Genomic DNA, 7,073 nt, shown 5'->3' on the forward strand with positions numbered 1-7,073 from the left:
TTTCTTTCTTTCTTTCTTTCTTTCTTTCTCTCTCTCTCTCTCTCTCTTCCTCCCTCCCTCCCTCCCTTCCTTCTTTCTTTCTTCCCTCCCTCCTTCCTTCCTCTCTTTTCTTTCTTTCTTTCTTTCTTTCTTTCTTTCTTTCTTTCTTTCTCTCTCTCTCTCTCTCTCTCTCTCTTTCTTTCTTTCTTTCTTTCTTATCTTCAGTAGTTGATGATTTTACAGAACATGACTACATTTTACTCAGCAAATATAACTCATGCACTGTCGTTTTACCTCCAGTACTACTGCTTTCAACACAGCAGCTGCTCTCTGAACTTTTGTGACTGGCCTGCATATGCTTGCCACCTAAATCCAGCCCCTCGGGAAGGTGGCTAAGGAGACTTGCCCAGGCTCAAGGTGATTTCACGGTCGCCAAGGAGACTCCACTGGGCATGAGGAGGTTTACAAGACCTGACAAGTTGTCTGGAAGATTGCTCAGCTCAGAAGACCCGAAACAGACAGCCAGGCTTTTACAGGACTTCCGCAGGCTGAATGAAGCCTGAATGAAGGTCCCAGTGCTCAACACAGCCTTCTGGGGCTGGCAAAGCCCCGGAAAGACCAACGAGCCTGCCTGCGTAGACTCCTCACGCAGTGAAGACGTCGACAGCTGGGGAGAACCACGATGGGTCCACCTTTGCCTTTCTCCAGGAAACAACTTTCCCAGTTCCTCCCTGTAGCAGAGGAGGATGACGACGTCCATGCGCCCCAGGCCTGAGGTTATCCTGTGCCAACACACCTCGGAATCTGCTCCGAGTGCTTCAGTGAGAGTGACAGAAGTGGATGGAGATTCCAGAGCCTTCTTAAATGCTTTCCCTTAGGAAAGTGGGGCATTCAGGCTCACCCATTTATTTTTTATAATTCTCATAAAAGTTTGAAAATGGATCTCAATATTTGTGGAAAGTGGTAAAATGTACTAAAGTTTTATTTTGTTAATACATGGCAAAGCTGTGTCATTTCTTTATCCGTTTCCCCCTTTTCTTTTCCAGTGTCCTCTCTCTCCTGCTTCACTTTTCTTATCCCACATAAGGACAAAATCCAAGCTGGCCTCCAGCTAGCTATGTAGGAGAATGACCTTGAATTTCTCCAAGATCTACTTTCTGAGTGACGCCCTCCTGGGACTAGAGCTGTGCCCCCATGCCCAGTTCACATGGTGAAGATGTTCTGAGCCAGAGCTTTGTGCTTTCGTGGCTCCACCAAATAATTTCCTTCCCTGGACCAAGCTATTCGATTTCTGTAAAAACAAAACAAAACAAAACAAAACAAAACAAAACAAAACAAAAAAACTTAATATAGTCAGATAGTAGGGGACTCAGCAGGAGCTTGAGGGAGAAATTCTACCGCTTCATCCTAACATAAGAAAAGTAAAATCTAGGGAGTTAAGTAACACTGCTAAAGCTACTTCACATCCACCCTCCAATGTCCCAACTCTCATGACCCATGTGACTGGCCAGGTTTCTTTATGTTTTTTAGATTTTTTGGAGGGGGTATAGATAGCACTAGAACATTTGAAGGTTTGCTAGGGAAAGGAGGCTTAGCAAACAACATAATCTGTACATAGATCCTGAGGTAGATGCTAACTTATTCTCATTTTTTAGAAGAAGAAAAGGGGGCACAGAGATGCTGAATAACTGGCCGGTGAGCAATAGATACCAAATTAATAGATCTTAATTCCCCTGAAATGAGCTGACACAGAAAGAAAGCAGGGAGGTGGAGAAAAGACCAGGAGGTTGGGGCCATTGCCAGTAATGAAAAACAAAAAATTCCTCTGGCCCTTCCTTTTAATCATCCTAGACTTTGCCAAAGAAATGGTGAAAAAATACTTGGAGATGGCAGAGAGGTCTTGGGTATCCTTTCTATGGTATACACTTCCTATTTGTGCCCGTCTCTCATGGATTTATCTTATACTTCTGAAAGTCCTAGGACTTTAAGACCTGGAGTCTCACTGCTCAGGATCGTGCCCTTCCCAGGAACTCTCACAGACCACAGCTTGATGCAAAAGCAAGAGGTTTTATTACTATCTCAATAGGGTCGCCCCTCCAAAGACAGGAGATGACCCCGAACATGCAAAGCACAGGGTTTTCATACCTGAAAATCAGGCCACTTTGCTCTATAGTTTACAGCTGGTTGTTTCTCAGAACAGTTCACCCCACCCTTCAAGAGCTCTCTGCACCTGGCTTCAATTAAAAAAAATCTGTTGTTTCTCATTCCCAGGTGGTCCCTCAGGACAATGTTATTAATGAAGATGAGTCTTGTCCATGGAAATGAAAACTGTGCCCTTTAGAAGTACAATTGATCGTCATCATATAAATCTCAGCAATGGAGTCCAACTTTTTTTTTTTTTTTATGGCTTGTAAATGTGGCCTATTACCTCAGAACTGTGGAGGCCGATCCTGAGAGCTCACTGGTCAACCAGACCAGCCAAATGTGGGCATCAGGCTCATTGAGAGACCCTGACTCGAGGAGATAGGTGGAGGGTGACAGAGTGACAGAGCAGGACACAAGACATCTTTCTCTCGCCTCCACTTGCATGGGCGTGGCTGAGCACGTGTGTTCATCACAGAAGGGCGGGACAGGGAGAAAGAGAGGGATGGAGGGGGATCGAGAGAGGGAGGGGGTATGAGATAGCGAATGGAAATGAGAGAGGAGGGGAGGGAGAGAGAAAGAAAGGAGGAGAGAGAAAAGGCATTTTTCTTTAGAGCTGGGGCTGTAGGTCGGTGGTAGAGTGCTTGCCTCAGGTGAAACCTGAAGTTTTAGCATCCCTAAGAATTTAACTGGAACAATGACCCTGATTATTTCCTGTCACCACACAGCCGGAACTACAGCGGCAGGCTTGGGCTCAACCTGCATTGTCGATACTAAAAGGCAGGATTCATTTGTCATCAAGATGTTCTCCTGTCCAGAAAGTCCCAAAACTCATGTCTTTCTAGACACTAGTTCATCTGTAATTTACTTGATGCCACTAGACTCTCAGCACCACCTCCAGGCACTTTCCCTACTTGTCCACGTGGGCGTGCCCAATGCCCAGCATGGCATGTATTCGCAAAGGCAGCGCCAGCTTAGCTGTGCTCTCCTTATCCCCCATGCCTGGTTGTAAATGGTCTACCCCAGCTGAGTCTCAGCCACCCTGCATCCTCAGGCACTCGGTGTTAGCTGAATGAACACTTCTCTCATCCTGGGTGACAGGAGTATCTGCACAACACAGTGTTCCACAACAGTATTTAACAAGTAGCTATCAACTGACTTATATAATCAAATGACAAATAGTAGGGATCCCCCCCCCCACCACAATGAAACAGCACAACAAGCGATCAGTGGCATAGAACTAGGTAGTGATCAGCCTGTTGGGATTGACAAGAGGAACTGCTTGGTGATGGCAGAATGTACACACATCGCTGGGACCACAATTTTAAAATCTTAGGAGGCCTGGTTGTCTGTTGCCATTGATGTTTCAACGTGAGCAAGGACAGGCAGGTCACACAGTATCCAGAAGGGCCCCTCACATCGTTTATCATGGATCTACTTCTCCGGGGGCTCCAGGGCCTCCCAGCCTGTCCTTCCGTCTTCACCAATTCTCAGGTTTTTTTCTACAACCACTGTTTGAGCACATCCTCTGCAGAGTACAATTCTGTTGTTCCTGGTGCCTCATGTTCACTCCCAGAAGGCACTGTTAGAAAAGCCAGTGGGTCGTGTTCAGTAATCATTCCGAATGTAGCTAAGGAGAACAGTTGAGAGAAGGAAGTTAGCCGAGAGACGGACACAGCTGAGAGAAGGAACAAGGTTTTCAGAACTCTCTACACATATGTGTGTGCGTGTGCGTGCATGCATGTGTGTGTCCATGACACGAGTGTGCAGGGCACAGGACACTTCGGGTGTTGCTCTTGCTCAGACACTGCTCGCCTTGTTTATTGAGGAAGGTCTTCCTCTAGCTTGGGGTTTGCTGATTAGGTAAGCTGGCTAGCCAGGGAGCCCGACACCCACCAGCCTTCCCCTCTCCAGCATGGGATTATAGTGTGTGCCTTTGTATGTGGGCTGTGGAGACTGACCTCAGTTTCTCAAGCTCACACAGCAGAGGTTTTGGTGACTGAGCCACGCCCAGGCTCAGCTTTATTCAGCCCTTCATGGTTCAAGTGTCCCCTTACTGCCTGAACTCCTTTCTGGACCTATGGGCTCTCTTCCTTGGTCTGCAGGTGCGACGCTCTAGCCTTTTCCTACTCTATGGTTTGTCATCACTGTGATGACTCAGGAATTGTGTTCTCAGACCAGAGACCACAGGCAACTTGGTACAACCTCTACCCTCTGTAGTCCTGGGTACAGATTCAAGCCATCAGAAGCAGCCACCTTCTTTCTCTATAGATCCACTAAATCACAAAGCTACAAGAGGGGTCAGGGGTCAGCAGTCTTCTAGTGAAGATCCTGCTCCTTCCAGGTCCTTCTATCTTTCCTCCCACTCCACCACTCTTTCAAGCCCCTCTGTGCTTTGCCCAATGTTTGGCTGTGAGTCTCAGCACCTTTTTTGATCTGTTGCTGGGTGGGGCCTCTCAGAAGACAGGTATGCAAACAAGGCAGCGTGTCATTAATAGTGTCAGGGGTTGGCTCTCTCCCATGGGGTGGGTCTCAGGTTGGGCCAGGCACTGGTTGGCCATTCCCTCAATCTCTTGTGGGTGGGTTGGTGTGCCCTTCCCTCTACTAGCAGTCCTGTCTAGTTAGAGGGTGGCCTCTTCAGTCTCCATGTCCCCAGCTAGTAGCAGTCTCTGCTAGAGTCACTTGTACCAAGGATTTGTTTGTACTTACTGTTGGTCATGGTCTGAATGTGGTACACATCCCAAAATTTGTTTAGCCACTAACCTATTATGGACATTTGAACTATTTGAAGTTTTTTTTTTTTTTTCCTGTTTCGGAGAGTATCCAGTTTCTTTTCTTAGCTTCAATGCTAAGTTATTCCCAACCTCCAAATGGGACAGGAGAGAGGCTAGCTAACAGGTTGAGTTCCAACACAAGCTAGTGTGTTTCAGAACCAGGGGAACTTTTAGAAAGACAGGTGCTGGTCTACACATATAGATTTCCTGAAATCAGTTGGCCCAGGGCAGGCCTAGAATGTGTTTCTAACAAGGAGTGCTGCTGTCCTAGGGAACACCTGGAGCTGATGGCCTTGAAACATCCCTGAGGAAACAGGAGGTGATACGTCCACAGTGTGGGTTTGTATTCATCTCAAAGTTCACTTACACACAATTCTATTCCTCCTTCAGAGATACTTGATACCATAATTCACCTGTTCTAATTGTAGAACTCAAGAATATTTAGTGTGTCATCAGGCAGAGGCTCCTCCCCTCCCCCCCTGTACCAACTTGAGATTAATTCTTGCTTCCACCTCCCTTGGCTGGCCCCAGACATGAATCTACTTCCTGTTTTCACAGGTTTGCCCTCTTGGACATTTTAAATAAATTAGGATAGTGCTGTGTGAGGGATCTGTGCCTGGCTCTTAGAATGTGATGTTTTGGGCGCCCTCACACTGAGTGTCGTGTGCAGCAATCCTTTGCACAGCTTACCAAATAGTATTTCATCTGACTGTGTGGCTATTCCGTGTAGCTGTACAAAATACCCACTTTCTTCAGCCATTCATCTGCTCACAGCCACTGGGGTTGTTTTCTAGCTTGTTTTCTAACTGATGCTTTCTGAACACTCGTGTGCAAGCCAGTGGCTAGATGGAGGTTTGCATTTCTCTTGGGTCTAGACTTATGGGTTGAATTGTGGTCACATGGTCAATTTACATTTAATATTTAAATAAATTGCTGAACTCTTTTCCACAGTGGCTGCACCAGCATGTATATGGTGTGTGTGTGGGTCTATTCTCTCTAGATCCATTTTATGTGGGGAATATAAAAGAATTTGATACCCACGCTTGGGCTGTGGGGAGGAATCTATTTAAAATACTGTTCCATGGCTGCTGATTTCCACTTTGGCTGCACATTAAAGTTATCCGGGGAGCTTTCCTAGTGAGGGTCAAACTGCAGTCCAGACCATGAAAATGGAGACTTTGAGAGGCAGGGTGAGCAGGCTTGCCCTGTGTGGGCTTTTAATACTGTCAGGTGATTTCAATGAGCCAGCAGATAGCCTCTGATGAAAAACAAAACAAAACAAAGAAACCTGAGTTCAGTTGTTGAGTCAGCCACACACTTAGAGCTGAAGAGAGACATGGTCTACAGGACACAGTGCCTCAAGCAAAGCAAAGAGACAAGTGGCAGACTCTGAATCAAGGAGAAACAGCAGCAAATAGTTTTGTAGTTGTGATTTTGAGAGGGAAAAGGCAGGTGTGTGTGTGCGTCTGTGTTAGAACGAGCTAGGATAAGTCGGTAAGTTCTGATTACATGTTAATTAGGGAATTTTGATTGCTAGACCTTGATGTTTTGACAATTGGACCTTGGTGACCAGCCTCAGCTATGAGTCAGGCATAAGAAAGTGGACAAATAAGGGGCTAGACCTTGGCACTAACTTTAGGAATGTGGAAGTGTCTGAATAAGGGAATCTAACTACTTAGCATGGGAGGGAAAGTGGGAGGGCAAGACCTGTCGGTGCCATGTTTGTCATGCTCTGGCCCGTTAGGGCCCTTCAGGCTGTCATCTCCACACACCAGACTCCAGGTGCCACCTGGGGCAGGCCCCATACCTGGTTTTGCTTGTGTTTCTTCCTGGCTCTCAGGTTGTTTTGTTTGGTTACTAGGACCCACGGGGTTAAAGTAGGAAGACATGTTAGAAGTTGTCTGCCCCATCAGAGTCTCACGGAGGAAACGGGCATCGAGTAGTGACTGGAGGGGTTCATGCAGGGCCTCACGGCCCAGGCAGAAGTAAAGATTCATACAAGCACCACAGTTAATAGTCTCTGGTTTCCCCTCCCCCCTCTCCTAAGTGAATTACAAGAGCTGCTGTTGATGTTTAAGCTACGTGTGTGTGTTCTATTCAACAACAAACATCAAACTATTGGTGACTCCCCTCCCTCACTATCTAACACACACACACACACACACACACACACACACA

At 46.6% G+C, this 7,073-nt stretch overlaps 1 pseudogene; it reads right to left on the reverse strand.

Annotated features, from left to right (window-relative positions):
- Positions 1-7,073, reverse strand: part of LOC129687329 (laminin subunit beta-4-like) — a 119,922-nt pseudogene that overhangs the window by 109,450 nt on the left and 3,399 nt on the right.

The sequence above is a fragment of the Psammomys obesus genome, unplaced genomic scaffold (genome assembly GCF_907164565.1).
Source record: "Psammomys obesus unplaced genomic scaffold, mPsaObe1.curated_primary_1811, whole genome shotgun sequence".
NCBI lineage: Eukaryota > Metazoa > Chordata > Mammalia > Rodentia > Muridae > Psammomys > Psammomys obesus.